Source organism: Elephas maximus, chromosome 5 (genome assembly GCF_024166365.1).
Source record: "Elephas maximus indicus isolate mEleMax1 chromosome 5, mEleMax1 primary haplotype, whole genome shotgun sequence".
NCBI classification, from domain to species: Eukaryota; Metazoa; Chordata; class Mammalia; order Proboscidea; family Elephantidae; genus Elephas; species Elephas maximus.
The window spans coordinates 30286059-30306592 of record NC_064823.1 but is presented as its reverse complement, the minus strand read 5'-3'; the positions used below and the strand labels follow the sequence as shown (position 1 = coordinate 30306592).

At 39.4% G+C, this 20534-nt stretch overlaps 1 protein-coding gene across 4 annotated transcripts in view; it reads left to right on the top strand.

Annotated features, from left to right (window-relative positions):
- Positions 1 to 18857: 18857 nt before the first annotated feature.
- USP53 (ubiquitin specific peptidase 53) overlaps positions 18858 to 20534 on the top strand; it is a 66862-nt gene continuing 65185 nt past the window's right edge. For all 4 annotated transcript variants that reach the window (XM_049885422.1, XM_049885423.1, XM_049885420.1 and 1 more), the window contains exon 1: positions 18858 to 19141. The gene's annotated coding sequence lies outside the window, so the exon portion shown is untranslated. The remainder of the gene's footprint in view (positions 19142 to 20534) is intronic.

Below are 20534 nucleotides of genomic sequence, written 5' to 3'. Positions count from 1 at the left end.
ATAATTCTTAGTCAAATGACCACTTACCGCATCACTTAAATGTTTACATTTTTCTGCACAGACTTGTTTATAAATATTTTAGCAGCTTGGAAATGGAGGGAGCCAATTATTCTTGCAAAAGCTAATGTGGAGCAAAATGTCCAGTCGTGAGTATGAAAAGAACATCCTGAACTTTCCAACTCAGGGCACAGCTGTACCAGCAGACTTATTAATTCTGGAATTTCCTCACTTTGCTGCTCATGCAAGATAAAACTTATATGACATCATCACAGTTTTTCAGCAAGAACTGCTTTTTATTAAGCTTAACAAAGTATTGCTCTGAATGCTCCTTTTCTTCTGAAAAATAGTTTTGACCTCCAAATGTTCTATTACGTAGGAAGAAGGGCAGTTCAGTTTCTATGAAGGGTGGAAGAGTGCCAGGCTTTTACCAGAAGAACAAGCAAGAGAAATCTCTTCCAAATTAACTGCTCAAAGCGCACTGCAAACATATCAATTTTTTAAATTATAATATTTAAAACAGTAAAACTTTCCAGAACTAAGAAAAAATTAAATAAAATTATATAGGAATTTTAATGAGTTAAGTTGAAGCATTAGTATACAAATGGAAGTGTGTCCCTATCTGAATTCCTTAAACAGAAAAGCTAGATTTCAACACAGGATATAAACTTCCCCTGGCTTCTCAATATAATGTGACTTCAGTAGGAATATCAACTACGTATGGGAAAGGGAAAAGAAAGCTGTTCCTAAGAGGTTTTAGTTCACTCCAAATAAGAACGTGTTTTATTATTCTGTATGGTGTAATATTTTGAAATACATTTCATTTCAATGACAGCATAGGCAGGGTAGGAGATGGAGAGGCTTCAAGAAACTGGACCGGAAAAAAGTCAAAAGGAAAATAGGAATTTGAAGATAAATCCAATGTCATACCCTATTTTGTAACTGCTGACTAAAGAATTAGTATACAAGCTGCAGCACTAGCAAAATAAAACGGGGGTGAGGGGTGGGGAAGGTGGCGAAGGAATGCCAGAATGAAGCTGGCTGAAAGGAAATACGAGTCAGGCTGTACAAACGGATAACTGTGTTATTCTATGGCTTCTGAAGCCCTCTCCTCACCCCTTTTTAAGTAATTTTGTTCTACACAATTATTTACTATGGATTGTCATCTAAATAGATACTCTTTTACACAATTACACACTTATCTATTGTGGATTGTCACTGAGACAGATACTCTCATCTTCATTAAAATCAGTCACCCACAAACAATACATAAAAGCAGTTGTATTTCAAGGTGCCAGCTTTGGAGTAAGAAACCTACATGCTGATCTATCATAAATCAATGATATAATCTCAAGCAAGTTACTTCACACTCTAATCCCCAGTTTTCTCCAACTATTTATATGGCTTGTCCCCCACTCCTACACCTATTCAGATCTCTACTCAAATGTCACCTCTTCCTGACACCTTCCTGACCACTTTTATTTCAGATAGCACACCTCTAACCTCTCAATGTGCTTTTATTTTTCTTTATAGCATTCGTAACTCCATGTCATAATGTATTAATTCAGGTCCTCTGAGAAGCACATGCCAGAAAGTTATTAAAGGTGCAATAATTTCTTTAGGAGAAATGTTCGTGTGAGAGAAAGTGGGGAAGGAGCCAAGAAAGGCTGTGAGAGCCAGCAGACCCCAAATGGAAGTACATGGAAGTGTTTTAGACTGCCTTGCCGTTTAAGGAAGGTTCGGCAAGTCCTTTGGGGAGTCATTGGGCCCAAGTCACTGGTACAAGGGGTCCTGTGTTTCTCAGGAACAGCCATGCCCAGGCGTAGGCTAGGAGCCGCCTGTGGAAGGCAGCCTCAGCGCAAACGCAGAGTGTAGCAAAGCTGGGGCCCTCGGTTAATTACGTAGTTGGAGGTCTGTGACGAACATTTTTATCGCTGTCACGCATTATCTCCCCCTTGCCCTCGAGTTGATTCTGATCCTATAGGACAGAGTAGAACTGCCTCATAGGGTTTCCAAGAAGCAGCTGGTGGATTCGAACTGCCGACCTTTGGGTTAGCAGCTGAGCTCTTAACCACTGCACACCACCAGGGCTCCGTCACACATTATACACACACACATACATACATAATACATACATACATATATAAGTATATATTCCTTTATTGTTTATCTCCCCCACAAGAATGTGGGGCAAAGCCTTTGCCTATTTTATAAACTGCTGTGTCCTCTGTGCCCAAAACTAAACCAAACCTGTTGCCAGGGTTGAGTCCGTCTCGCAGCGACCCTATAGGACAGACTAGAATGAACCCGTAGGGTTTCCTAGGAGCGCTGGTGACTTGAACTGCCGACCTTTTGGTTAGCAGCTGAGCTCTTACCCACTATACCACCAGGGCTCCCCTCTGTTCCCAGTACATACTAAACAATATTTGTTAAACAAATATGAAAAATATTAGTATCTGTGTTAAAAATAATGTGTTATAAAGCACAAAGTGCTAACTGAATGTTAGTTGTTGTTATTAATAAAATAAAAATTTAAGATCCCATAGCAAGAAAGCAAAGACATTTAGAACTAAGATTAGAGGTGACATTGGAACTTCTTTGGGATGAATATACTTGACCTTGATCTGGAACTACTATAAAAACCAAAACCAAACCCGGTGTGGTCAAGCCGATTCCGACCCTATAGGGCGGAGTAGAACTGCCCCATAGAGTTTCCAAGGAGCACCTGGTGGATTTGAACTGCTGAGCCTTTAGTTCACAGCCCTAGCACTTAACCACTAGGCCACCAGGGTTTCCTGGAACTGCTATATATAGGAGCAAATAGTATACTAAGTGTATTCTCAGTAACAACTGAAGTAGCCTGACCATTTTTTAGGATAAACATTCGTGTTAGCCCCATTCTTCAGACTCAAATGGTCTTTTTAGGGACTTGCCAAAATAAACTTATTTCTTGTAAGCATTCACATATTTCATATGTCATTTGAGAACAAAAAAATCAATATTGCCAGTACTTCCCTTCTACCAGTATACCATACCACTTCAGGAAATACATTACTGCAGTCAGAAGGGAGTTTCTACAGGACTAAGGCTCCAGAGCACTTCCTATCTCTTCTCATCTTGTCTTTCTTTCTTGTTCTTCTTCCTTCCCTTCCCGCCTTAACTAAAATGGCTTTTCATTCAAATATCTGTTAGTAATGTCTCAAATCAAGAAAAAATCCTGCACTCAGATTCTAATTCTTCGGCACAACAATCTTTATAGTACAATGAAGAAAAAAAAAATCACTCCAAGTCATCTACTTTGGTGTGTCTCCACCTTGCTGAAGAAATTAGGCATCTGGAAGTCACAGCCAGGGAAAGAAGATGGTTCCTCTACAAGCTGATGCTAAAATAATGGAACATTCACCTACATACAATTAATCTAAAAGAACCTTTCCCACATTACCTTGGAAAAGCAAATAGGAATACTTTGAATTTCCACATATATCCCTACTCTCAAGCTTAATTTTTAAACTCAGCTGCTAATATCCATTTTACCTATGTAATAAAAATGACACTGATGAAGAGTCTCCAACACAGCCGATTCGCCTCAGGTCCCGGGCCTCCTGGACAGGCTCCCCTCTGGACCCTACTGCACTCTAGGTCAGCACTTATTTTGGAAAGTCAAGTCAAATGTGAACATGGACCACATTTATTTAAAGGAACCATGTTCTTTACTTCTAATACATTGAAAGAAATATAAATGTAGTATATGGTTAATTTAGTGGGTTTCCTCACAAACTCTTCAAAACCTCTTTCTAAAAAAAAAAAAAAACTGCATTAACACTGCATTAAAGCACTGCACATTAAACTTATTACAATTACAGAGAAAAATTATATTTTTATATGCATGTATGTATAAATGTATCAATTATGGCTAATAATCATCAATTATCTAAATGTATTAGGCTATGCTATCTGTATAATTCCATACCCTACTGATTATTTAAATGTACTTTTGATAGCATAGCAAAAAGATATTTAAAATTTAGATACAGTAATAAGAATAAAAAAATATGTATAATTATTTTGTCAAGTTTAACTCACCAGTAGTATGTTAATGGCATAAAAAATATGCTCTTTGGTTTAAATAAATAACCATTTGCATAGAATCAAAGTACTTTAGGATTAGGCATTATCTTGAAATATTCTAGACCGATCCCCTCCTTTACAGAAGTGGAAACTGAGATCCAGAAACGTTAACAGCCTAGCCTGATCTCACAGTGCTGGCCTAAAATTAGGACCCACATATCTTGACTTATGATTCAACACTCCTACTATGTTATTTTTCTCCTATTTCACTTGAGAACACAATCATTCACATGAGTACAAGTTACATATCTTCTGGTGATTTCATGTCTACATGAGTATCTAATAAAAACCAAATCCATTGCCCTTGAGTCAATTCCAACTCATAGTTACCCTGTATGACAGAGTAGAACTGCCCCATAGGGTTTCCAAGGAGCAGCTGGTGGAGTCGAACTGCTGACCTATTTGGTTAGCAGACGAGCTCTTAGTCACTGCACCACCAGGGCTCCCTATATCTAACAAAAAAACAGGCTTTGGTAATTTGTATACCATATGTATTAGCAATAGGGAAATAAAACTATGAATAAGGGATAATTACAACTGCTAACCAAAAGGTTGGCTGTTCTAATCCACCAGGCACTCCTTGGAAACCGTATGGGGCAGTTCCACTCTGTCCTACAGGGTCATTATAAGTCTGAATCGACTTGATGGCAACTGGTTTTTTTTTTTTTGGTATAACTGATTTGGTAAAAAGAGTTCTTCAGAACTAAAAAAATTTGAAATGTTAGCAAGACAAAACTTGCAAAATACCAATTAAATCAGAAAACTTAAAATGTACAAAAGGCTTTACAACATACCAGGGATATTACTTGCCAAGAGTTTGTTTTTTTCCTCAGCACTATTTCAGTTTTAGGGCTTCTTTTACAGATGAGAAAATGAAGGACTCAAGAATACTTAAGGTTAAGAATTAGAAATACCAGGTGAAGAGACAAAACCCACCTCATTTTTAAGAAAAACTTGGAAACATACCTGGGGAGGCTTCCAACCCGGTTCCTTCTCTGTTCATGAACTGAGCTGGCTGGATAGTTTGGCTATCAAGAAACTGTACAAAATCTACTCTTGATTTAATAACTTTTTTATTCAAAATCAGTATGTTTATTGTTGAAAACTACAAAAAAGTTTACAATAAAAGAACATTCATAATCCCCCCAAAAGAATTAGAAATAAATTCAGTATTCTAGTATTATATACTTAGAACTCTTCAAAATAGTTACCATTTTTACACCAAATATTTTCCAACAATTTTATTATTCTATTAAAAAGTCTTTATTTCCCTCTTTTCCTTTGACTGTGAAGTGAATTTCAACAAGGAAGTTGAACTTGAAAACACTGGTGCCCTGAATATTTTTGTCATCTTTACAAAGAAACGTGCTCTCCAGGGCAACTTCCTTTGGGTTCGGTATTTCAGCCAACACGAGCAAAAGACACTATGTTAGTTTACTATTGTATTTTTTAAAGAGCTACTTTAAAAAAAAGTCAGCCCAAGATATAAAGCACGTACATGTTATAGAGACTTAGGATTGTTTGGTTCCGAAGAGGTAAGAAAATAAGCTTGTAAATGTCCAAATAGTATACTGTTTTTTTTTTTTTAAGTCAGAGTACTACCATGGATATCATAATTCGGAAAAAGAAAATATTCCCTTGTTAAATACTCCTGACCAACTCCTTATGTTCACCTTCTCGCCTTTCAAAAAGGTACACAGATGCCAAGTACATTTATCACCAATATTTCAATATAGGAGAAATTTTACTACATTTTAAGAAACAAAAGAGTACCAGTCCCTATGAAACTTCAGAATACTTCAGAGAAAATTTTTCACACCATGCAAATTCCAAGTGTTTAGGAATTAGATTCCAGTCCTGGTTCTAGCGGTGTCTAGCATGAGCTTGAGTTACTTCACTTCCCTGAACTCAAGTTTTCTCATCAGTGCAGTGAGAGATTTTAACAAATTGCTGAGGTCCTTTCCATCTCTACGATTCTAGAGAATTTTATACATAAAACAGTCTATAAGTCTGTTTTATTAAAAAAAATTAAAGAGAAATAATATTTACTACAGAAAAACCCCAGTGAAAAGCTTTAGGAAAATTAAAAACTAGATATTTTTGGCCTTTACTTATGGATCTCTTAGTATAGTATATACTGTCTTTGCTAATTTCTATTAACTATTCTACATTTTTTTTTTTTATTCTACATATTTCCACTAACTGCCCAAGGCCACACAAACAACAAATGGCAAAGACAGGATTTGAACCTAGGCCTGTCCAGGTCCAAAAGCCTTACTCTACTTATTTCCACTAACTGCCCCCCAAAAACCAAACCCATTGCCGTTAAGTCGATTCCAACTCATAGTGACTAAATAGGACAAAGTTGAACTGCCCCATAGGGTTTCCAAGGAGTGGCTGGTGGATTCGAACTGTCAACCTTTTGGTTAGCAGCCATAGCTTTTAACCACTGCACCACCAGGGCTCCAACTGTCCAAGGTCACACAAACGAACTGTAAAGTCTGGATTTGAACCTAGGCCTGTCCAGGTTCCTCAAAGGCCATGCTCTTTGACAACACCATGTTGCCCTTAAAGATTGTCTGGTTTTGGCTTTCTAAACAACTTTAATGCTGCTATTAGGATTAACTTAGGCTGTAGCTGGAACTGAATGTGAAATCTAGCCTTCTTCAGCATTTTCCTCAACAACTTAGCTGAAAACAAAGAAGGTATAATTTATTTGGCAAAACAAAAATCTAGGAAGAATAGATGTGGAGAGATGTGGAATTAAACTTCAAGACCTAATAGGACATTTAAAAGGAATGAAGGAAACAAATGGTGAGGTTGCTTGTGTTCTGAAGTCCAAAAAAAAAACCACTAATGTCATCAAGATTTGGGAAACCTGGCTTAACAGAAATTCATAAAAACAGAATGTTGTTTTTGTTAGGTGCTGTCAAGTTGGTCCTGGTCACAGCAACCCTATGTACTACAGAATGAAACATTGCCTAGTCCTGCACCATCCCTACAATCATTGCTATGTTTGAGCCTATTGTTGCCGCCACTGAGTCAACCCATCTCTTTGAAGGTCTTCCTCTTTTTCACCGACCCTCTACTTTACCTAGCAGGATTGTCCTTCTCCAGGGGCTGGTCCCTCCTGATGACATGTCCAAAGATTGTGAGACAAAGTCTCTCCACCCTTGTTTCTAAGGAGCATTCTGACTGTGCTTCTCCCAAAACAGATTTTCTTGTTCTTCTGGCGGTGGTATACTCAATGGTATATTCAGTATTCTTCACCAACACTGCAATTCAAATGCATCAATTCTTCAGTCTTCCTTTTTCATTGTCCAGCTTTCGCATGCATATGAGGCAACCGAAAATACTATGGCTTGGGTAAGGTTCACCTTAGTCATCAAAGTGACACCTTTCCTTTTCAACACTTTAAAGAGGTCTTTTGCAGCAGATTTACCCAATATAATATATCATTTCATATTCTGATTCCTGCTTCCGTGGGCATTAATTGTTGACCCAAGTAAAATGAAATCCTGGACAACTTTAATATTTTCTCCATTTATCATGATGCTGCTTATTGGTCCAGTTGTGAAGATTTTTGTTTTCCTTATGCTGGGGTATAATCCATACTGGAAGGCTTTGATCATCATCAGTAAGTGCTTCAAGTCCTCTTCACTTTCAGCAAACAAGGTTGTGTTATCTCCAATCCTGATGCTTTGTTCTTATTCATATAGCCCAGCTTCTTGGATTATTTGCTCAGCATACAGATTGAATAAATGTGCTGAAAAGATATAACCCTGACACACGCCTTCCCTGATACTAAACAAACAAAAACTAAATTTAAAAAATCGAATATTTTGAACATAAACATTTTGGCTAACAAAGTGGCATTGTTGCAAATAAAAAATTAAGCCAATCTTATTTAAACTACCCTGATAAAAACACAGAGTCTTCCATGGTGCAAATGGTTAAGCACTTGACTCTCAACTAAAAGGTTGGTGGTTTGAACCCACCCAGAGGCACCTGGGAAGAAAGACCTGGCAATCTGCTTCTGAAAGGTCCAAGCCTTGAAAAGCCTATAGAGCACAGTTTTACTCTGTATTGTAACACATGGAGTCACCGAGAGTTGAACCCTACTTGGCTGTAAGTTATTTGGTTTGGTTTGGTTTTATAAAAGCATAGTATCTAAGCCAAACGAGGAAATAATCTCTCTGTATCTTAGTCAGGCTAATTCCCCACCCCCCAAAAAAAGGTTTTTATTTCTGGGTGCCAAATTGTTTCAAGAAGTCAACAACAAATGTGTATGCTGAATTCAGTTACGCGGATGGTCTATGAAGATTGTTACTGCATCTGCCAATGACATGTTATTAAGCCCACTGACAGCAGACATAGATATAAGCTCCTTCCTCAGAAGAACCATATGGGGGGGAAAAAAAGAGTTTAGATGATGACAGGAAAATGTTTTCTTCCTACTGATAACTTAAATATCGTATTCTCTTTTGGTTTTAGATCAGAACCAAACTTAAAGGTAAGCTACAAGCTCATCCATATTTGTCCTTCTGCATTTTCTGGTTTTTCTTTTTTTTTCTCAGTCATTACTCTCTACTCTTATTTTAATTTCCTATAGCTCTGATTCTTTATTCATATTTATATTTTACCACTATTTTATATTATATGCTAGAATTCACTTTAAATTCTTTACAGGTAAAGTGAAGTTAAAATGAATGAATGAATATAGAAATTGATTCAAAAAACAAACCAAACCCATTGCCTTTGCATCAATTTCACTCACAGTGACTCCACAGGACAGATGAGAACTGCCCCATAGGGTTTCCAACACCATAAATCTTTACAGGAGCAGACTGCCACATTTTTCTCCCATGAAGCCGCTGCTGGGTTCAAACAACTGACATTTTAGTTAGCAGCTGAGTACTTAATCACTGTGCCACCAGGGGTCATTAGTAATTCATTGGTTAAATATATATTAGGCCTTCAAAAATTGTTGAGAGAACTGGGTATTTTTGACTTGAAAATACAACGGATGTTTTCAAAGTTAACTCATGGAAAATGGATAATAGATTTCTGTTGCTACAAACAACAGGAATGAGACCGGTGTGTGGAAATCATGGTGGGGGGGGGCGGGGGGTGGATTTTAGCTCACTGCAATGAAAATTTCTTAACAATTAGAGAGGAGTCTTGAAAAGAAAATAGGCTGCCCCAAAGCATCTGGTTCTCTATCACTGTCACCATATTTGAACAGAGGCTGGAAGTTCCCTTGTGGGGATGGCGCTGGACTAGATGAAATCCAAAGCTTCCTGCATATTTAAGATGGGAAGAAACACATATTACAGTAAGAAAGAAAACAACATATTATCACATTATCATTGATGACAACAGTATTGGTAATCATAACAACAGCATTAATAGCTGTAATAACACAGCACAGGACTTTAAAGTTGCTTTTATCTGAGGCATTATCAAAAGACATCAGATGTAAGTATTATTTCTCATCCCAATCTTACAGATAAGAAAATTAGGATGCTTCAAAGTGAAATAACATACAAGAGTAATGAAACTGCCTAAGTTGACAATAAGTCAGCAAAAATTAAGTAGGCCACTAGTTAAACCACTAGCTCTGGTTAGCTAGCAAACGTTTATACAGCAGAGGCTTGAGAAACGTTGGGAGTATGGCCAGTAAAGCTTTAGCTAAGGAAGAGCTGACTAAGATGTCATGGATATTGAATTTAATCTTCTTAAGTTAAATAAAATGTCATGCTACAGAGATTTGAAGAGTCCAATAATCACTATTTTTGAATAGAGAACCCTCAGGATCCCTCTCCCCTCTCCCCCCCCCCCCCCATTTATCTTTGCTTTATTCTCCCAGAACAGCTACTCTACATGGCAAAACAAATTACCACAAGCAGCTCTGGGCTCATATCTTCACAGCTTTGCAGTCAAATCAAAACGGAATCTTTCCAGCAAACTCCAATTTGAAAACTCCTGAGAAAGGATACTGATTGGCCTGAATCATACACACACCAATCACTGTGGCCGGAATAGGGTGAAATACCCCACTTAAGGTCATGCCCATCCTGTGCTTAAGGGGTACAGGTCAACTTCTGAAAGCAGGAAAAGAAAAAAGCCATATATAACCATAATGTACATTTTCTCATTTGAAAGAATTTAAATGTATATTAACCAGACACTTCAAAATGTATCTTTGAAACAGTTTTAAAATGTGCACATATTAAAAAACAAAAAAACAGGTTTTCTAACCCTGTAAGAGATCACTTGATCAAATATATTATAGTTTTATCTCATTTTTTGGTACTATCCTCTCTTACATTCTTTCCTGTTGTTGCTGTTAGGTGCCATCAAGTAGGTTCTGATTCATAGAGACCCCATGTACAACAGTCCAAAGCGTTGCCCAGTCCTGTGCCATCTTTACAATTGTTGCTATGTTTCAGCACATTGTTGCAGCCACTGTGTCAATCCATCTTGTCAAGTGTCTTCCTCTTTTTCACTAACCTACTTTACCAAGTATGACATCTTTCTCCAGGGATTGGTCCCTCCTGATAACATGTCCAAAGTATGTGAGACAAAGTCACGCCATTCTTGCTTCTAAGGAGCACTCTGTCTGTCCTTCCTCCAAGACAGATTAGTTTGGTTGTTATTTCATTTGTTTGTTTGTTTGTTTTGGCAGTCTATCATATATGCGGTATTCTTCACCAACACCATAATTAGAATGTGTCTATTCTTCTTCAGTCTTTTTCATTGTCCAACTTTCACATACATAAAGACAAATCTTCTTTCCTACCTGACCAATTATTTTTACCTCACTGACAGTGGTTAATTTGGTCATAATGCTACTCTGCTTCTAGTTTCTCTTGTGAGAAGCTGGAAACCCAGGATAAAAAGGTATTCCTAGGGTGCATTTTTTGTGGGTAGGGTGCATTTTAGTACTAACAGCAGGCCAGCAGCCTTCCAGAGGTCGCTGTTAGCCATGACAACTTCTTTCCAGGTCTCTTCACTCATGTCTCTTGATAACTCTTCACTCACATCTCTTGATAACTGTAGATTTTAATTTTACAAAAAAAAAAAAAAAAAGAATAAAGAATAAAATTCTTATTGCCCAGTTTCCATTCAATGACTATACCAGACTTTATGGATAGAATGATGATCAAAAGAGACATGCCCTTCCTGGAATTTCTTCCTAGTGAGAAAGACAATAAACAAGCAGCCAAATAAAGAAGTTAAAGTCACAGGCTGTGATAAATAATACGAAGTGAATAAACAGGACACTGTAAAAGAGATAAACAGGGAGTTGTAAGTCAAGGATAGCTTTTCCAAGAAGGTGAAGATAAAGCAGAGGCATAGAGAATGAAAATGAATCAGCCACTTGGAGACCCAAGAGAGGAGTGTTCTATGCCAGGGTGTCTCATCCAGGCACTATTGACATTTTGGGCTGGATAATTCTTTGCTGTTGGGGATTGTCCTGTGCATTGTAGGATGTTTAGCAGTACCCCTGACCTCTATCCACTACTGCCAGGAGAGCCCCCCTCCCCCCAAGTTGTGACAACCAAAAATGTCCTCTCGAGGACACAATCAACCCCAACTGAGAACCATGGTTCTAGGCACAGGGAATAAAGAATGCAAAAGCACTGGATAGTATGAAATCCTGTTGGAGGGCAGGGACAGATCATTCAGGGGTCTGTAGGCCTTAGCAAGGATTTTAAATTTTATTCTATTTGAATGGTAAATTATCAAAACCCTTTTAAATAGATTACTTTGGCTGCTGTGTGAGAAATTGATTTAAAACAATAAGGAAGCACTGTGACACTTCATCATTTAGAAAAATAGATTGAAAAGGAGCAACCAATAAGGTAGGCAGAGAGGATGATGTCATAGAAGTTGAGACAACAGTGTGTCAAGGAGGGAGTGGTTGATTTTGACTAGATCCTTGAGGTCTGGCTCATCCTCAAGTCACAGTCTGAAGATTTCTCTGGAATTGAACTGGTCTGGCTCATCATCTTGCCTCACTTTAGTTTCCCCTATAAATCTTCTGTATTTTACTCCAAACTAATCATTCTGTTCAAGAACTTACAAAAGCTTCCTATTATAACCCTGCAATGGCCTTCTTCTTTCCTGTTTCATAAACTTTGCTCTTATAACAGTCTTGTCTCTTCTTCAATGCCTTCAAATAAGCCTGCCTATGAACTTCAGTTATGAACCTTCCAAGCTGAAGTTCATATCTGATTTCCTACAGAAGCCTTCTCCTACAATTTTGACCCACATAGATGTCCCTTTTCTCTAAAAAAATCAACAAAAACTTACAACTTTTCACATCTGTGCCAGCCATTGTACTATGCTCTACAATGAAAAAAATTTGGTCCTGCTGTTTAGGACCTTAGCTAGTAAGGAAATAAATTTGTCAGCCTCATTTTCTTAATATACTTGAGAAAAAAATTTTTGGTGCCTAATCCTGAGTCAGCCATTCTGCTACTTCTCTATGCTGTATTCCCTCTACATTACCCAGCTCAGTTATGGTTTGCCATGCCTTTTGTTGTTGATTACCTCTTTGAACTATTGGGATTACAGCTCCTTGGGATAGAATGTTGCTACTCCTACCGGCCATCGGTGATAGGATAAATGTGGAGCAAGCCCTGTAACTTTTAATTCCCCATACTATTACAACATGAGGAAACCCTGGTGGCATAGTGGTTAAGAGCTATGGCTGCTAACCAAAAGGCTGGCAGTTCGATTCCACCAGGTGCTCCTTGGATAACCCTATGGGGCAGTTCTACTCTGTCTTATAAGGCTGCTGAGTTGGAATTGACTGCAACAGGTTTGGGTTTTTTTTTGGTTTTTTACCACATGAAGTGTAGTGTTATATACATAGTGATCATGTAATTTATCATTCAAACTAGAACACTTTTGAGAATGAAAGGGAACACTATTTAACAATTATCACCAAACCAGCTGCATTAGAGTCAACTGACTCATGGTGGCCTCCTGTGCATCAGAGTAGAACTGTGCTTCACAGGGTCTTCGATGGCTGATTTTTGGAAAGTAGGCAGCCAGACCTTTCTTCAGAGGGGCCTCTGGGTGGATCTGAATATTCAAACTTTTAGTTATCAGCCAAGCGCTTTGATGTCTGCACCACCCAGGGACTCCCTAACAATTATGTTGTTAGAGTGGGCCTTTGAGACAAAGACAGAGTAGAACTGACCCACAGGGTTTCCTAAGCTGTAATCTTTAAGGGAGACTGCCAGGTCTGTTCTCCCACTAAGCAGCTAGTGGGTTCATACAGCTGACCTTTCAGTTAGCAGCTGAACACTTAACCACTGCACCACTAGGCACACTGTCTAGAGCTCACAATACTTTTAAAGGACCACAAAAATATTTTAATTTCTTTTAAAATTAGATGGAAAATTTTTCAATATTAATGTATAATATTAATATACTATTCATCTTTACAGCAATGCAGTCATAAAATACAATATTTAATTTTTTTTCTTACTAAAAGAGGACCACAATGGCAGTAGTGACAAGAGTCCATGAAAGTCATACTGTAGCTTAAATGTGGGCTGTCCTGGGCAAATTGAAATTTATGGTCAATCTAAGTATAGCCAATTACACTGGAAATCTGAGGTTAACTAGGGAGGGAATTAACAATGTAGGAGGCAATATTTCCTTCAATATCATTGTCCAATATTTTAATATATTTGTTCTTTTTAACAGCCTTTATGGAGGTAATTTATGTACAACAAAATTCACTCATTTTAAGTGTATAGCTAGATGAGTTTTAGCAAAGTTATACAGTAGTATAAACCCCATGACAATAAAGATAGATGGATCAGCAAATCCTATCTGCAAAATGCTGGGGAGTAACATTTTAAGCTTTGCCTAACCAAAGGGTCAGCAGTTCAAATTCACCAGGCACTCCTTGGAAATTCTATGGGGCAGTTCTACTCTGTCCTATAGGGTCACTAGGAGTCGTAATCGACTCGATGGCACAGGGTTTGGTTGGGGCCATAGATCTTGTTGCAACTACTCAGATTCTGCCATTGTTCTAAAGGAGTCACAGAACATAAACAAATGCGTGTGGCTCTTTCCATAAAACTATTTACAAAGACATACAGCAGGATGGATTTGGTCCACAGGCCATATTTTGCAAATCCCTGATATAGAACTTTTCCACCACTACAAAAATTTGCCTCCTCTCTTTCAGTCGATCCTCTCTTCCCATTCCCAAGAAAACACTGATCAGTCATTTTCTCTTTACTATAATTTGATATAAATGTATCACAATTATATAGTCTTTGTACTGAGATTCATTCATGTTTTATTTATCAGTAGTTCATTCCCTTTAATTGCTGATATACTATAATCTGTTCACCCATTCACCAGTTGATGTACACTTAGTGTCTCCAGTTTTGAACTATTATGAGTAATGCTGCCATGAACATTCATATACAAACAGCTGTATGGAGAAGTTTCCGTTTCTCTTTGGCAAATAACTAGTAGTGGGATTGCTGGGACATTTATGGAGGGGTGTACATTTAACTTTACTAGAAACTGTTTCCCAAAGTGACTATAACTTACTTGCATTCCACCAGCAATGTATGAGTTCCAGTTGCTCCAAATCCTAGTATCTGTTATCAGTCTTTCAAATTTTGGACATTCTGTCGGTGTGAGATGGTTTTAATTTGCATTTCCCTGATGACTAATGATATTCAGCATCTTTTCACATGCCCATGCTTTTTTTTTTTATGCTTATTTGCTATTCATATCACTTCTATTGTGAAGTGTTCAAACATTTTGCTCATTTTTTAACTGGGCTGTTTTCTTACCAAGTTTTGGAAGCTTTTTTATGTATTCTGGATAAAAGTCTTTTGTCAGTATGTTTAGCAAATAGTTTTTCCCATTGTATGGCTTGTCTTCATTTTCTTAACACGCATCTTTCTAAGTGCAAAAGTTTTAAATTTTGATGAAGTCCAATTTATCAATTTTTTGTTTTATGATTCATGCTTTCTTTGTCCTAAGGAACCTTTACCTAACCCATGGTCACAAAGATTTTTTTCTATGTTTTCTTTCAGAATTTTTCTCTCTTATGTTTAGGTCTGCAATCCATTTCAAGTTAATTTTTGTGTATAACGTAAAGGGTCACGGTTCCTTTTTTTTTTTTGCCCATACACATATCCAATAGTTCCATGACCATTTGTTGAAAAGGCCAGGAGGGGATACTTTTTTAAATTTTTTGTATTCTGTGACAGTTCTGATAGTCCAAAGGAAAATAATTAAAAACTGAAAGCCTTCACAAGGAGTCCCAGCATGTCTAAGCTCCTGGCTTTGCTCCTCTCTCTTCAAAACTCAAAAGAAAGACTCACTGACCCTTTAAACCTTATTACTCAATGTGGTTCCTGGGCCAACAATACTGGCTTTTATGTTAGAAATGCAGAATCTCAAGGCTCATACCAGATCTACTGAATCAGAACAAGCATTTTTAACAGGATGCCCATGTGCACATTAAAATTTGAAAAGCACTGCTCAGAGAAATTACACCTTCTAGCTACAGGGTGTGGCGTAATGGTTAAGTGCTATGGCTGCTAACCATAGGGTCGGCAGTTCAAATCCTCCAGGCACTCCTTGGAAACTCTACAGGGCGGTTCTACTCTGTCCTATAGGGTCGCTATGAGTCAACTCAACGGCACTGGGTTGTTTGTTTGTTGTTAGCTACAGGGTAGTAAATCTCCCAAAGTCTGAGGTATAAACGATCCAGGATAACAAGAATAGCTGTAAAAACCAAAATCAAATCTGTTCCCATCAGAGTCGATTCTGGCTCATAGCAACCCAACAGACAGAGCAGAAATGCCCCATAGAGTTTCCAAGGAGTAACTGGTGGATTCAAACTGCCAAGTTTGGTTAGCAACCAAGCTCTTAACCGCTGCACCACCAGGGCTCCTGAAGAGTTGTACAGGCATGGTAACACTGGTAGTGTGAACTCTGGCTAGACCTCAGCTGAACAATCTTAGGGTCCTTTCATATCTTATTACCAGTGTGAGGTACAAAATCCTTCATAAATTTGAGTTCACCCAATAAGTAACTACTGAATCACACATATATATCCCTTATGGACAAATTCTCAAAGGCAATGCATTTTAAATCCATGTTGGCAACCTTTCTAATTGCAGTTTTCTGAAACTCTTACCCTATTATTATGCAGTGTGGTGTCAATTCTCCGTTTTTCCATGTTTGCTTCAGACTCTGCCCTCTTGATGCTTAACTTGGGACCCATTACAAACCTATCATTTAAAGGTCAGTACTTAGATATGCCAAGACTGGTAGAAAGTTTGAAATTATATGATTAAAAAAGTGTAAACTCAGGGCTTAGTCAAATTCTTGAGCAAGGTGAACTGAAGAGCATTCTTTTGTAGTCTCTAAATGAGGAAGGGAGGTAGTATGAGTATTTTCCACAGGTCAGATTCTCAGGAGGGGAGGGGGGTTGCTCTATCAGTTGTTTACAAAGATATCATTATAATACAATATAGTTATTGTGGAAGTTAAGTCCAAAGTATAAAAGAGGGTGAAGGAGGCCTAAATCTGTCTGAGAAAGTGAAGAAAGATTCTAAGGAAGAGATATGTATTCAACTGAGACCTGAGGCTCTTGAGAGAACCTAGTGTATTCGTGAAATAGCAAGGAGCTCAGTATAACTAGTGTAACTTAAATGGGGAAGAATGGCAGATGGGCTTAACAGTCTGGGGTTAGATCATGAAGGGTCCTGCCGGTGATGAGGAGCCAAGACAAATTCTTAGCAGAAGAGCACCATGATTATATTTCTGTGTTAGAAAAAATTGTTAATAGAATGGAAGTTGGATTGAAACAGGAAATGACTAGAGGCTAATTTTTTTTTTTTTTAATTAGGTGCATACTGCAATAGTCCAAGTGAGATGAGTCAGTAGAGAGATGATGATTACTTAAGGGACTAACACAGTGAGAGTAGAGATTAAAAAGAGGGATGAATTTGAGAGATAATTAAAGAGATAAGAGTCAATAAAATTTGACATTAGGGTAGAGGTAGTGAAGGAAAGGTAATATAGAAGATTCAGCTGGGTGCCATTATCTGAAACAGAGAACGGAAATGGGCTAGGTTCCAGATGGGGCGGGGAGAGACAGTGTCAGTAATAAGGAGCAGTAAAGGGACAAAAGAGACATATGTCCCAAATGTGAATGCTGCTGCTTAAAAGCACTTGACCTGAAGATATACATCTAGGAGTTCTTGGTGCACAGGACAACTGGAAGGTAAGTACATGATGGCAAAGGGGATGCTCAAGGATACATGAGGTGTAGAATTAAACAACAACAGACAAAAATGGAGTGCTGGGTGGGCTTAAAGGGTTCACAGAAGAAGAAAAATATTTTAAGTTCATCCGGCATTTAATTGTTGCAGAACCAGGAGAAAGCAGTATTAGGGAGGCCAAGTAGAGAGTTAGTAGTGCTCTTCGACTTAAAATAGCAGTAGTTTTTTCCCCCTCCCCCTCCAGAAGTTTGATGTACCTAGAGGGCAAGAGGAAACCCTGGCTGGAGTAGCGGTTAAGTGCTACTGCTGTTAACTGAAAGGTCTGCGGTTCAAATCCACTAGGCGCTCCTTGGAAACTCTAGGGGGCAGTTCTACTCTAGCCATGTCTTAAATTTCTCCGTATTTCCTTCAGTGCCTAATTCAGTAAAGGATACACAGTAAATACTCAATAAACTACCATCAGTCTCAAGTACTATCAACTGGTTGTACTTGTTCCTCCTATCAATGTCAAATGTTAGCGGTTTACTTCTAGCGTTCTATTTCTTCAAGTAATCTTTTAGAGATGTTACCTAATCCATTTTTATAATCTGTATGTCCTACCTGTACCAGTTCTGGAATGAGTTCCAAAACTTACCTACTTATTGAGAGATCTCTGAAAGCAATGACGGTGGTGGGTTTTTCTTTTACTGCTTTTCTAAGAAATGATTAAATAAAAATAAAAGCAAACAAAGCTTAGCCCAATTTCCAGTAGTGGCTTGTAACTTAAATTCTTTTCGAAAGCAAGGTAAGGAGGGAAGCACATATTTCTGACCACAATTAACTATTAATCGGGTCAACGCGCACAAAGGTTTCATTTTATTTATGGTCATGAAACAACCAGTTGGGGAATATGTATTCGCGCCAACGGAAGCCATTTAACTGGAAGCGGATAGAAAAGACTCACAGAAGGCTAAAGGGAACTGAGTGCGTATCCGCATGGGGTTTTGACGCCAAAGAGTACAGACCCTTCGAGTAACACCACCTAATCTAAGCCCAGTCCTTGACCCGTTCTATCAGTTTGTAGATCCGGGTTTCCGAGCTGAGAAACACCGAATAGAAAACCATGAGCACCGGAATAATCGCCTCCTCCTCGGGAACCAAGCCCTCCTTCCCGCTACACCGGAGAGCCCGATCCCTGGCCACCTTCTCTCCAACAGCTAGGTACCAGCGCCCCGCTCCCGCGTTTGGGGACAGGGTCAAGCTCCTGCTCTCGCGGGATCTCGCGCCTCCGAGTAAGCCAACGGGAGCGCGTTCTCTCTCGAACCCCCGCGGGAATAAACTTCGGCTTCGGAAGGTTCCGAAGGCCGGGAAGTCGCGTGAAGGGGGGGCGTGGCTATCTCCGTCAGCGAGGAGGCGGGACCAGCTCCAAGGAGGCGGGGCGGGCTCGAGGCGACGAGAGGGGTGGGGCTTCAAGGACCTGTTGATCGCAGGTGACACTGCCCTGACTGGCCCCTGGGTGTTGGGGCGTGTGCGCATGCTCCGTGCCCAGGGTCGCGCTCTGGGCGGTGGAGACCGGTCGCTTCTGCTTCAGTTCCCGGTGAGCCTCCGTTACGGTGGCAGCTGTAGGTGTCCCTGCCTGGTGTCGGCGTGAGGCGAAGCTGGGCCAGCGGGAGGTTGCCCTGTGGGAGTGGAAGGCCCGTTTTTCTCTACCTGGATTGCACGCGCCTCACGCTAGGAGGGCAGAGCTCAAGGTAAGTCTGCTAAACCTGCAGCCCCGGGGGGCCTGCCTGGGAGACTCTGGTTCCCTGCCCCAGATCTCGTCTGTCCCCTCACTGCCCCGCGTCCTCCTCCGCCCTCCACCCCGCAGGGCAGACTCCAGGCTCCGGCGTCTGAGGTCACGCAGCCCAGTGGCGGTGTCCGGCCCTGGCCGAGGTGCCTCTGGCTGGGCTGGAAGCGCGCGCGAGCCGAGAGGAGGTCGTGATTTTTCGAAGCCGGAGATGGGGCAGAATTTGAAGTCTTGCTGGGTCGCTTAGTGCGTTGGGGATGTGAATATTACGCTCCCTTGGCGCCTGCTCCTAATTTTCCAAGACAGTGCCTTTCCGAGCGCACAGCTTTTTAAAGGGGTCCGGGACGGTTATGTTTTCCTCCTTAAAGAAGAGGGATAATTTGACTCGTGAGGATCTTTGGGCTGGTGGTTTCTGGGTGGTAATAATGACGTTTCCCTATGTTGTACATAGGGTCGCTGTGAGTCGGAACCGACTCGACGGCACCCAACAACAACAACAGTAATGATGTATAAAGTTAATGTTTAGCTTCTAAACGGCGGCCTATGGGACATTCACCAAACTAAACATTGCTGAACAGGAAGTACTTGCACAGGTGTAACTGGGAGGGTTTCTAAAGCCTGCAATCTGAGCATGGTCTTAGGTTTTGTTATCCTGCTACAAGGTTTTCTTTATCAATGCGAAGTCTGATTAATGCTTGGGAAATGCACTGCAAGGCTTTGTCTGTCAGACGGCAAAGTTTTCCAAGTGTTTGCTTATCTGGAAAAAAATAAATACATAGTACATTTGTTTCGCAAGTAATTTTCAAGGCTATTTGGGGGGTAGATTTAACGGTAAATTTAGGAAGTTCTTTGTGATTAGGGTCTGAATCGTTTTAAGTTCTATGCTTTTAAAGAAAAGCATTGCAAATTCTCACTATTTAAAAGGAGTAGCAAGTGTTAACACAAAATTCTGATTGAAACGAACTTTTGGCTGCATTCTTATTTTCCATCCTTTTCAGTTCCATGATGAGAACCTTAATCCTGTTAAATAGAAATTAGGGAGGAAAAAAAAAGAACAAAACGTATTCTGCGAAAGTAGTGTATGATTTATCTGCCCTTGTCATAAAACAGTTTGGAATAGATAATTTCATTGTAGGTAGGAGTTAATTAGAATTTGAAAAACAAGATTGTTGGCTTTCCTTTACATTTTAGAAACTTAAAATGAGCCCTTTGAAACAATTTAGCTAGATTTGGGATCACTGGTGCTAAACAATGAAAGTGATTTGTTTAAATTTCTTCGTAAATCAAACTCACTGGCAGTTACCTGTATTTTTTTCCTACATTCTAAAAAGTAACAAGAGTAGGCCTTTCCATTACCC